Source organism: Spodoptera frugiperda, chromosome 18 (genome assembly GCF_023101765.2).
Source record: "Spodoptera frugiperda isolate SF20-4 chromosome 18, AGI-APGP_CSIRO_Sfru_2.0, whole genome shotgun sequence".
Taxonomy (NCBI): Eukaryota; Metazoa; Arthropoda; class Insecta; order Lepidoptera; family Noctuidae; genus Spodoptera; species Spodoptera frugiperda.
Genome location: NC_064229.1, coordinates 3478667 through 3492635, shown reverse-complemented (window position 1 = coordinate 3492635; position 13969 = coordinate 3478667).

Genomic DNA, 13969 nt, shown 5'->3' with positions numbered 1-13969 from the left:
GTGACGATATGTATGTATGTATGTACAGTCACATTGGTACTTGCCGTTGGTAGGTTTCAAAATTCAACGCTCATGCATGAGAAGCGGATGTCTTAAACCTCCGGGCCACCACGACATTACCTACATTGGGTAAGCCAATGTGGCGTGGTGGCAACATATAACCAAATTCGAAGGGACAAAATTCTAGTTCAAAGTTTCTGCAAAAATTAGAGTGAATTATGTACACGTCGCGGAATGCTGCTCATGAATATGAGCCTCTAGTATGGCTTGAAACTAGTCGAGTTCCTCATCAAAACATTACGTGAATAAGCCGATAACATAATATTTAATTTAGTATGTCTCACGAAAGTTACAATAAAATTAGAGTGATTGAGTGAATTAGTGTGCATTGCGTGTGGAATAAAATTGTAGATAATAATTACAAGGCTGAACAAACTCCCAAGTTCAAACACCATGACCTCCGCCCACCATTGTCAGATGTGGCGACCGATAATATTTATGAGTGACGTCATAGTGACGAGCATTAGTTATCTGAGTCAAATAGGTGCAAGGACAGTTGTAAATGAGGTATTTTAATTGCACCGACTGCACGGTTGGCGCAATGGCTGGAAAACCGGCTGCCGTGCAACGGGTAGCGGGTTCGATTCCCGCACGGAGCAACTCTTTGTATGATCCACAAATTGTTGTTTCGGGTCTGGGTGTCATGTGTATTCGAACTTATATGTTTGTACACCCACGACACAAGAGAAAATCCTAATGTGGGGCAACGTTTAAAAAAAAATAACAAAATGCAATTGAAAGGAACTGCAAACAGTTAGATTAACGGCTGACAGCCGTACTCAGAGTCATTTAATGATTACTTAAACCATTCCTTATTAACGATTTTATTCCGAAAACAATTGTTAAGGACTGGATTAAGTAATAATTGAATGACTCTGAATACGGTAGCAAGATTTATAACTGATCGGAATCAAAAGCTTTGGAAATAGATTTTTGTCACCAGTTGTTGTATAGAGATTCTCTCTTATACATAAACTTTAGAGCAAAGAAACAGAGCCACTAGCGTTGTTTTTTCACTGTATAGAATCCTCTAGAATCGTAAAAAAAATCTCATTTAAAGATAATTAAATTGCCTTCCTTGGGATTAACACCGCTTATTTTTTGCCGTAAAATACCTAAATTACAACTGGTTTTACTTAACAAAGTAAACAATTGACTGAAAACATAAATTAAATCAACAATTAAGATTTTAATTCTTATTGTTGCTGTCATCAAGTCATTTTTACGCGTTGTATTTTATTCCTACATACGAATTTATGTAGTTTTAAAAAAACTTTTCCACATCACCTCTCACAATGACCATACAATTTGCACCAAACAAGTTTTCTTTGCCTCCTCTTCCCCATGTCCTTCAAACTTCCATAATTCATTGCACTTTGCATCCCATCCATTTCTCAAACCGGTTTAACTTCATGGAGTTCCAGTGACCCTTTTTGTTCCTGCGAATTTGTAGCCCACCGTGTTTTACCGTTAATGGCTTTAAGAAAGTCAGTTTCATGTGTGTGTTTTTACCTTTGGAGCCTGGCGTACGAGGGCCCGAAGTCGTAGAGGCCCGTTGAACGATTTTAATCTAAATAAATGTAATGGGACATCAGCCGACTAGGCATTAGTATGTTTATCTATTAGTTTGAATTTTTAGTTTGTGACTGGTCGGTTAAGGAAATTTTAGTAATAATAGTAAATGGACGGATTTGGCGTTAAATATTTCTATGTATGATACTGGACTGGATTTAAAAATCTTTAGTAAAATGTTGTTTGGAATTATGTCAGGCGATTGACATTAAAAAATCTTTTAATGCTTCAATGTGGATAATACTATAATTATTGTTAAAACTGTTTTTTTTCCTCAGGTACAATGAATGGTAGGTGTAAGATGAGTACATTGTTAAATTACAAATATCTTAACATATCCTCTAGAGAATATTTATACTCTTGGAAAAATATACATCTGTATTTATATGGCTGAAGTTATTAGTATTGTATTGTTATATATTTTCCTCTTCCAACAGCCAATGTATAAAGTAAACGGGGTCGGCCTTGCGGTCTGCTCTGGCGCATCGAAACATAATACTGTGTGACGTCACAGTGTGGCTCGGGATATTACCTGAGTTATGTAGTAATAAATAGTTTAATTGGAAATAATAATAGGTTGTGGTATTTATGTGATGTAAGTACAGTCAGCCAAGTTAGTATGTAGGTAAGAAAAGTTGTTATACAAATATTCACATTTATAATATTAGTAAGGATTTTTACTGACAATGGTAACTTAACAGAAAACCGATTAAATACAAAGTTATGCTTATAAAACTGGACATTTACGGTTAAATTAAATAATAAACTTGACGTCATATTAAGATGAACGCTCAGCTCGCTCAATCAGAACCTGTTACAAACGGTTGAGTGGGAATAACAATGTGCCTGTAATAAAATTAGTAAAGAATAGCTAAGCACAGGGTAATACTAATGATAACAAACAACTTTTTCCAAAAAAAGTTATGTTCTAAACTCATTCATTTCACTTTTATCTCAAATTCAAATATTTAGGTATATTGAAATTCATAAAGATAAAAATAGGTATAATATTATCCTATATAACGACAGAAACAAATTCGTTTATGTTTAAATAGTTTCAAAGCTTACAGATCGTTCTATTTGCATGTACCGTCATAGTGGAAAGCAATTTGAAGCGCCTGGCACTCCGTTCATAGCAATCTGCGAACGGACGGCGCTGTTTCACGCTGCTTTCTAGTTTGTTAAGGCGCTAAAATGTTTCTAGAAGCACCATTATTGCTAGTGGAAATTTTATTTTTATTTTAACTTGTTTCATATAGGAATGGTTGATAAAAAAATATATATTTTTAATGTCACAATGTTTATTTTGTAAGATTGGTTGTAGGTAGTAATTGAATGGATTTGTTAAAGCAAAGCTTAAGAATTTGTTTCTCAGTCTTAGCATTGAGTTGATTTTAATACCTAAGTTTTGAGTGTACTACAATAGGTTCACCCATTTTTCATCAACAACAGCTTATTAATGGCAAGTATTGACCAAAGCCTCTTCTTCCACGGAGAAGGTTTGACCATTAATCACCACGCTTGCTCAATGCGGGATGACCATTTTACATGGGGCCTCATTATAGACAAGAAAATTACATTTTCATATTGCCTTTAAATCAACAACCAGATTCGTAGCAATACAATAAAAGAGTTTACATAAACAGTATTACCTAAGAATAAACTAAGAATTCTAGAACTAGATAGAACTAAATAGAAAATTGAGGTAGATCTCTATACGATACGCAAGTCTGCCACTGTAGACTGGTTTATAGCCCTTTTATCGACACTTTTCTACGTTTTATGATTCTTTGCTGTGGTTTATAGTGTTCAAAGGTGCTAACAGATCAAGTATTGATGGCACTTGTAGTTTTGTGGCTAATAAAGAAGAATTTACGGCGAGAAATAAATTTACAATCAGATGCCATCGTGTTGTGAACAGCTGAGTCGCAGAAGTCAGCAGTTTACATCAGAATGGATCTATCTCTGCTTTATAATGCGGCCATCAATCGCACAAGTTTAGCTGAGTTGTATGAGCCATTTGATTGACGTGTGCATAATATTTTTAGATGGGATTTTATATTTGAATGCGAAATGTTAAGAGCCTGATGACAATTTCAACATCAACTGCTTTTAACTATACACTGATGGGTTATGTGTCTCCTCTTATAAGAGGTTTTCCTTTTAACTATATTTGGCAGTCATTTACTTGTCTCTCACACAGGACACCCGCGGAAAGAAGAGGGATAGTGACAATTAATGTATGCTACTCTACTATCAAATACATACCATACAACTACCATTTTGTGTAATGTGTTTTTTTTAAAGGGTGAAAGAATCATCCAATGACTTCTCCGTAATCTCCCGCCTTGAGCGAGGCGAGGGAGCGTCAAACTCTTACTGACTAAAAACCACCTACTTCTGCTTTTCAAGCTGGAGCCCCGGTAAACCCGCTAGGTAGTCCACAGCTCCGGATCAGGCTTTATAATGTGATGAGTCAACGTGGGTCTACGATGAAGCACGTCTACCCATAAGCAATCTATTCACTTACTTACTGAAATAGATTGTAAAATACATCATACATTATTATTTTACTGGTCAACCTCCCTTCAAAAAAGCTACCAAGTTTTATATCGATGGTAAACACATGTAGCACCTTTAGATCCTGTTGGCACACGTCGCTTTACAAAGTATGGATGAGTTTCCGAGTACAACGAAAAGGGGATCCATTGTGTCCCGGGCGTATGGGAAGCAACATAAAAAGTTGAACTCCGGTACTGGAATTTCAATGGCTTGGAATATTGGTCAATAAGTTAACAGATTTTTGACAATTTATCTATAGTAGGATAGGGAGTTATTGGCTTAGGATGACCTGATTAAGGTCGCAGGGAGTCGTTGGGGATACAATTGCTTCCAACCGGCCTATCTGGAAGTCATTGGGGAAGCCCTGTGCTCAGCAGTGGACGTCTTATGGCCAACTACGCTGATGATGATGATCTGTGATTGGTTTAGAAAATGTTCTTGGTGAAAAGCTGATAGAACTATTTAGAACTCCAATAGCTTCGCCCGCGTTCCTGAGGGATAAAAAGAATACTATCACACAAGTCAGCCCATACCCTGTTTGTATACCAAGTTCCATCAAAATCCGTTTAGTAGTTTCAGCGTGATTGACGGACAAACATTTAAACAAATAAACTTTTACATTTATAATATTAGTGGGATATTAAGTTAAAGACCGAGGAGTTACTAATTTTCCTATTGTACGCAGTTTGATTAACCCTTTAAATAAAACATTTTATCCCGTTTTTAATAATCACGTTTATAATAATTGCCCTTCGCTAACAAATAATTAGAAAATTAGCTGTAAATATCAATTGTATTATAATACTTCTAGAAAACTTTAATTCTTTGTACAGGTGCAACAATTTAAGCATTCAAAGGCTTATTCACAGTTAAACGTTTTATAAAGCAGGCAAGAATCTGTTCCTAGATCTAGCAAATCCAATACAGTTAGCATTTTTATTTGATTAGTCTTGCCACTAAAACGGATTTTATGTTTTAGCTCCGTCTTTACGATTGCTCTTTCTACTATCTGAAGATTGTTTTGGACGCCATTACTGTTAGGATCAACGCAAAAATGTTTTTTGCTTTGGAAACTATATGAAAATGCTCTAAGTGCGGTTACAGGCTTTTTGATTGATGTTATGAAATATAATCATAAGACATAAGATTAAGACTGCCTTGTTGGTAGATTGCGACTGCTGGAGATTTATTTATTTATTTATTTATTTAAAGTAAAATAGTATAACATTACAGTTATTACACCAAAGCGTGTAATATATGGGGTTTCGGTTTCGATTCCTGGGTCAGACAAAGTATTGCTGGGCCTTTTTCGGTTTATAAAAAAATCTCAGTAATAGCATGGAGTCTGTGCCTGGCATATATGGCATTAGGCTCACCTATTACGTGGGGCTTATAAACACAAATACTTATGACATAAAGACGTAATGTTCAATTCTGCCTACTCCTTCGGGGATAAAAGGAGTGACGTTGCATATGCATACGATTAAATGTTCTTTGCAAAATAAATACAAGATTGAAGCATCAGTTATGAAACCTCTTCCAGAATATTATCAAAACCGTTCTATTTACGTTTGTCAGTTTAATATTATGAACAACGTGTAAACAAGTATTTGGAACTAAAGCTAAAGTACGTAAATACGATGTTGCAATGTCGGAGTCCTGGTTGTGCCTTCAGACCGAAAACTGATGGCGGTTCATCGTCTTGTATTATTGAGTTTTGGGGAGAAACTTACGGTTGTGGACAATGAGCAGCAAGTATATTTTGTATTTGATTGTTATGCTTTTATTTATGAAAAAATATATGCAAATACACTGTGAAAATGGCGGACTTAATGCCACGGGCTTTCTCTAACAGTCAACCATTGGGTGGTGCAGACCAATGAAGTGGTCGGTGCAAAGTTACAGAAGAGAAAGCATAAATTAGTAGTAGTACTCTTAGTTGGTCCTTTTAACATCCATAAAAAGACTAATAAAAGGAGGTAATTCAATCTTCTCTGCTGTGCCCGCGTTATTAAATAGATACATAATAATTCAAGTCTATGAAATGCGGATAAAGTATTACAACACACAACACACACGCCCCAACAAGAAAAATGACCAGTTAACCCTTGTTTAACATCGTTAGTACCCGTATGTCAGCCAAAAGTAACAGACATTTGTATTGATGAGTGAGCATGGCGCAAAATCCAATGTTTTGATATCAGCCCATTGAATAACTTCACTAGAACTTGGAATACATTGGACCTCGGAAGAGGATATTTATGCGGTAGCGGTATTTTCCATCGCACATTCCATTAGCAATTTTAGTTGGATGGAAAGATGTGTTTTGTGATCTTTCTGGATGATATTGTTGTTTTTAGAGGTGTTAATACTCGGACTTATTTAAATAATAAACCACTAGATATTTTAAAGTGTGGAAGAGCCGTGGTTCGTTACGAATGGGCCGGCTCTACTGGAGTTATACCACGGCCTCGTGAAACAACGCTAGCGTTGTCGTTTATTGTGTGAGTGAGGTCTGATCTTCCCAATCCCCGATTCCCCAACAACCCCTTAAATTCCAAACCGCCAAAAGGACAAGTTGGCCAGGCGAAAAGATTTGGGTGCCTTGCTTACCATCAGGTGATCGTCTACTGGTTTACCGGCTTATAACATATAAAACATAGAGCAAATGTAGCAAGAAGTGTCTTTGTCAAATCACTGCAGCTGTCCAATATTGAGATAGCTAGAGCACCATTGAACTATTGGACATTTAAAACGAGCTAGTTTCCTAAAACACTAATTCACACTAGTGTGATTTGGTGAGGAAATATTCAGTAGCCTCTATTAAGTACAGCATGTATAAACACAATACGTTACGAGTACTTTTATTAACATCTGCTATATTCTCTTTACTCTCATTCATGATGTGACCACAAAAACCAGAACACCCCTCATGCAATCACCTTCCTCTACAATTCCAAAAAACACAAAATACCCACCCAACAATTAATCCGCTTAAACAGACCTCCATTCAACCGTAACTTAAACGTTTGCAAAGAACTTCCGAACCGAGATTATTAAAAACCCTATACCAGTGGAGAAGGCCTTAATTACGTAACACGGGGAGCTCATATTAAATTCCCTCAGATAACGTTGTCCAGTTCCCTACAAACCAATCGGGCCACGAATGGCAATCTCTGGCGATGCCGTTTAAATTAAAACGATCGCCGATTGAATCGATACGACTGTTAGGAGTCTGTCCACAGTGAAGTGTTTAAATTAGTGATGGATTGTCTTCTTTTTGGACTTTTATAAATCTGTCCAAAGCCGTGTGGTGGTGATGGAATAGACTTTATTGGCCTTTCATTGAACGTCCCCTTTTTGCCTTTTTTGAGGGGGAAAATAATAATGTAGGTGAGAGGGAGCGACAAACTCTTGCTGACTAAAAACCACGACGTTCTTACTTCTGCTTTTAGAGTCGGAGCCCCGGTGAACTCAATAAGTAGCCCGCAGCCTCCTCCTTTTCACATGGATGTCGTAATAGCCAGCTAAGAGAATAAGCTAAATGAGCTTACACATTTGACAGAAATCCAGCAACATCTGAGTTCCTTAAACTGTAATCTCCTACTCGCCAGCCAAGAATAGAGATAATGATAATTTATTTGAAACCTTCTCTTGCCTACGCAGAGTGCTCTTACGTAAAGACGGCTTATAATCCAGCTTTTACGTAAACCAAAACAAAAAGCAAATAAGATTTGACAAATCTTTTCCTCAACATTAGACAGCTATGCAACCGTTTACTTTTATTCAGTAAGACAGTTTCCTCACTGTCTCCAAGTAGCCCAAGAGACTGAGATCCCATAAACAAATTACAGGCGACTCCTAACCGTTGTGGATTTGTCCCTAGCGAGGACAACATGCGACCCTTTGCATTTCAAATAAGGATTCCTTGTGACTGGTTGTTTTTGGGCGGACTTGGTACCCGCCTAGTCTCCGTCGAATCTATGCAGTGCTTGGTATATGTAGGTATGGTGGTTGAAACGTTTAGTTTTAATTAGGAATTGAATTAAAGTTTGGAAATGTTATGGATATTTTGCTGACATTAATAGACTCACACATATTTCTTCAGTAAATAGTGCAGAATCAAATAAGCTTCAGTATTATTGAAAACTAAAAAATATTGGCGACAACAATTATAATCTGCGTACATCTTTCTCGGGCATAGTGATAACGGATACCATGTTTTTAGTCATGTTAAATTTGAAGGCAGTAGATAAACACCTAAACCGTAACTCTAAGCTTGTACAAAAATAAATCAATTTAAGATTAGCAAGATGTACAGAACAATTTACTGTAGATAACTTGACTACATAGTTCATAACACGATAACATGATCCTTTTGGGAACACACAAGGAACTAGGTATTATATCATTTACAACACACATGTTCCTTAAGTCACTAACTAGTTTTGCAACCTCAGTGTACTACAGTTTGCCCACTTGCTAATTCTGTTCCTTCATGCGGTCAGACATAGTAAGAGGCCTGTTTGTCTCGTTCCTCTGTCCTCTAGCCTCCGTCCTCTGTCCGTTGGTCCTTGTTTAACATAAACTATTGTGTTTGTGGGAACAACTGTCTGCATCAGAATTGGATTCATGTTCCTTTCCTCTAGTTGTTGTTAGGTTTCGGTATCTAGAGTGATTATTGGTTTCAATTGATGCAACGTCATACCTTTTATCCTCGAAGGGGTAAGCAGAGGTGCACATTACGGCTTGTGGTGCCAATATTCACAGCCATTTTTCAACAAGTCCCATGTAATAGGGGATGAGTCTATTGCCATATTCTGGGCACAATTCCAGGCTCCGTGCTACTATTGAGAAATTTTCGAAAAACGAAAAAAGCCCAGTAATACTTTGCCTGATCCGGGAATCGAACTCGAGACTCCTTGTCCAGCAGTCAGTTTCAATTGATTTCAATTGATGTATAGTACAATATGACACTAATATTTAATAACAATTCAAATGATATTTATTAAAAGATATTCCGTTTCATAATTAAATTTTGGCTGAGATAAAATAGTAAAAATATATATTTAAAATTATTTTTCATCTAAAAATATATTTACATTTTAAAAGTTTTTAAAACTAAACTAATCTGTTAAAATTGCATGAATAACATAAATGATCCTAAAAACACATGAATAAAATAAATGACGAGTTTCGAGTTTGGAAACTAAGCTATCAAGCTAAACGCATCAATATTACGTCAACACCACGTTGTAGTATTTTATTTTGTTAGGGTCATACTTCTCAGTCACATTCAAGTTGCATAAAGCAGCTAGGCTCAAACGATTCATCACAGAAGTCACATTAAACAAAAAAAAAAAACAACAAAAATATAATTTTTAAAATAGTCCACGTGAAAAATTGCCAGCGGAAAATTTCGGCAAGAGTTAAAAACAATTCCACCTTGTTAGACTGCTGGTAGCTAACTACTCTGTGGTTAGACTGGACTAATTAAATTGCACTGTGACTTTGACAGCTGTCGGCGACAGTACTTTATAGTCCAGGAGTTTGCCCGTGTGCATATTAGTACAATTATTAATTAAAATTTAATTTGCAAAAAGTCGAAAACAGGGATTTGTATTCGTAAAGTAAAATGTTTTCAGGTTTGCGTTCCGTTTCTTTTTCTTCTCCTCTAATAACATTTTCTGATTTGTTTCGTTGCGGGATCCAAGACTTCTCTGTCATTCATTTCCCTGGGACGCGCCGGACTTCAGCGTTCCGGTGTTTTCATGTGTGTATCTACTGTAGACCCTGGCTTACAGGAGTTGCAGCGGTATGGGAAGTTGTGGCGGGCTTGTCCCTTAAAAGGTTTGCGTTCCGCGCGTCAAAGAGTCATCAGACCACCACAGATGGCACTCAGTAGGGTTGACCCGGAGCTGTGGACAACCTAGCGGGTTACCAGGGCTCCGATTCGAAAACCAGGAGTAGGAACGGGATGATTTTTAGTCACCCAATGCGGGAGAAGTTATTGGATGATTTTCTCCTATCAAAAAAAAGTATTTCATATTTTTGAAACTTACAACGCAGTTTACGCAGTATTATTCTAAATAAAGTCTTGCATAAAGGTAGATACAGGTATAGTAGTTAGTGTAAATCTGCATACTCGTACTCTTTCAAAAGCGGCAATTAAAGAACTTAATCGTATTAGTTTAACAAATCCGAAAACTAAATTCAATTAAAACAATTCCACAAATTATCGACAAACTCTCCAAGTAAAAGTTCGAAATATCTTAATAGGAGAATCGATTAAACTTATTTAAAATGCATTGAAATTGCTATTCATAGCATCGAGAGAATTTGATTCGATTGCATATTAATTTGTCCATTGTCGAGTTTTATTTCATTGGAAACCGATAAGATAGGTATTACTGGAATATTGTTTTGTTATTCTATTGTTATTCCAAAATTATAACAGTAATTTAATATTTTAAACCGATTGAGTCCTAAATAAAACATGATAGCTATTGTGTTTGAATTTGGTTGTAATTTAAGCTTTTAGTGATTAACGATATTACACATATTTCAATTTACTGATGTTAGTATTTAGTTTTCCAATACACATTGTGTTTATGGACGTTATAAAATGTATGTGTTATGAGATCTAAAAACCTTTATTCCAAACAAATGTGTAGTTAGGAACAAACATATTTTTAGAGAAGGTTTGCGCATTAATCAATATCAATACGGATTGGCGATTTCAAACTTATAATAAAAAATTATCATATTCAGGTTTCCTCACAATGTTTCACTGTTCCTTCACCGTTTGTCAGTGGTATCTAAATAATCTTAGAAAGTACATTACCGTTGGTAGGTTTTGAACTTATTTAAATCTCCTCCGTAGAGAAACATCTTCCTCCGGGCCACCATCGATATCGTTTTTATATTACCAGCTGTGAGACCAAAAATACAACCATAATAATTACAATCCATAATAATTAAAAAAAAACGAGCCTAACCCGAGACACCAAACATTACCTCATCGTTATTTCAATTAAGCCACTGCCTCGTTGGTCGAGTGGTCGCAAGTGCGACTGCCGGATAAGGGGTCTCGGGTTCGATTCTCGGTTCGGGCAAAGTATTACTGGGTTTTTTCGGTTTTTCGAAAATTTCTCAGTAGTAGCACGGAGTCTGGAATTGTGTACACCTCTGCCTACCCCTTCGGTGATAAAAGGCGTGTCGTTGTGTTGTGTGTTTTAAAAGTCGAACCTAACACGATAGTACACGATACACCAAACATTACCTCATCGTTATTTCAATTAAATCATATTTCACAAAAGATATTTCCACTAATTACGTGCCCAGCTCCTAGTCTAACCTCTTCAACGGACGAAGTTCAGTGAAGGAAATGCGCTTCAGCGAACACCTTTCATTTCTCGCCGACGACTTTATGCTTTTTGTTAACTATTTCTAGCGCCATATGTCTGTGTGCATTCTATTGAAAACGAATTAGGCTGATTCGTAATTAAGTAATTTTGGCTTTTTTTAATTAGGTGTTGGGTTTGTTATGAGACTGATAGATTCTATGTTTATAATATAACTAGTGGATCTGCGTATTTTGTCGCCTTAATTTTTTTTTCGGCATTTATTTTTCTTGTAGAAACTTAGTCGAACAACAACAACATCGTGAAAAAAGGAATTAGAGAATCCAGTTCAGCTATTCTCTAAAGCGCTTAGCAACACAACACCTTCAGCGGCATTTATATTATAGACCAGATGAATTCTCAGTTAGAGCTGCAAACTACCTAGCGGGTTTACGGAATGGTGTAGTTTTTAGACAGTAAGAGTTTGACACTCCCTCTCGCCTCGTCCAAGGTGGAAACAGTCATTGCATTATTTTTCTGGATGGATGGTATTCCTCTATTAAAAAGGGGGATGATTTAAAAAAACCACTGCTTCCACTAAAGACTTTAGAAAACATTTCATCTAGCGGGTCAAATATTTTGATTTTAGCTGTTTACTTAACGTTTTTGTGTGTATATTATTCAAATTATTGTTTGTCGTGGGTGTTTCAGTACATAAGAAAAGTTGTCCCAAAGAATAAATAGTAGGACCTACGCTTAACAAAGAATAATACAATATTCCTTTATGTAACAACAAAACATTCTTTTTAACTAGATTCTTTATTTCTTATGAATAAATATAATGTTTTTAGAGTTGTAAGAAAAATATTCAAAGATATTTATTTTTCTTAGTTCTTTCTGTTTAGTTTATATAGACGAGTATTTCGTAATGAAAATAATAATATGTATTATACTAAGAAAAGTCTCAGTTCTAGATTTAGAGCGTTGTATTTTTGTAGGTAATATTTATCTACAAATGTTATTGCAGTGGGTCTCAAAATACATAAAATGTTTGTCTGTCGATCTGTCTGTCTGTTTCAGCTAATCTCTGAAATGGCTTGACCGATTTTGACCAGACTTTAATAGGTAAGTAGCTGATTTACTAAGAAATAACTTATGCTACTTTTATTTTGTCTTCTTGTCTTCCAATGGGAATAATATCAAAAAATCCTTTTTCACAAATCCAATCAAATATTTTTCATAAATAATACACATTTTACCACATGATAATAAAAATATTGTTATACCAACCTCTCACTATAACACAAGTTGATACTTTCAAAGAAGGAAAACTTCCTTATAGCTGAATACATCAGTTTTTCACCGCAAATAAGAAGCGACGACGCTTTGTATTTCCCCGTAGAGTTTGCCATAATATTTGCGTAAGTTCTTCGCATGAAGTCGATATTTTATGCCCGTGGGGAAGGAACAATCTTCTGCTTGAATCTCAGAAGAATGTTGTTCTCGCTTGGTTGCATTAGGGTGATTTTCCAGCAGAGATGTGATATGTAGCTATGCTATGAAGATGTAACAGCTAAGCAATGAAACTATGTTACCGCTTCTACTAAGCTTTGTAGCTACATAGCTCCTGTAATCAAAATTCCAACTGGTTAGTTAACTAGTTGTCATTAAAAACCATGAAGCTAGACTGGCTAAGCTAAGTTAGCCAGCAATATCTACCAAAAAGCGGTCTATGTCTATGTATGCTATGTAGCTACATAGCTTAGTAGAAGCGGTGTACATCTTCATCTTCATATGTGCAGCTCAAGTATGCTATGTATCGATAGTAGGCATGTATCTATAGCATCTGTCATGATATCTATTTTCATATAAAAACATAGCTAAACTGAGCCGTTTCCACCAGTGCTAAAGCTATATGTACCAATGAATATGATTGGTGGAAACCAAACGCATCCACAGCAACGTAGCATAGCACATCGCTGGTGGAAAAGCACCCTAATAGGGATATACGAACGAACATTGAAGTGTACACACCGGTGCGTCGAATTATGCACGCAATTTGATATTTCGTGGAAATAGTTTTCTTTTGCTTGAGATTTTTTTTTATATATTTTAGTAAGGAGGTCTCGAGTTAGATGCCCGGGTCGGGCAAAGAATTAGTAGCCTTTTTTCGGTTTTTTGATCATAATTTTTTTTTATGGAACACCCGATGTGTTCCATAAATTATATTAACAATAAATATTAACGAGCATACGTATCACCTGATGGTAAGCAATCGCCGCCGCCCAATAACACTTGAAACTTGTCGTAATGTGCACCTTTGCCTACCCCTTCGGGGATAAAAGGCATGACGTTCTAAAGTTTATTATGCATACTTCGCTCTTTCACAACACGTCTTGTTGTGAAAGAGCGAAGTATACTAATTCAGGCAT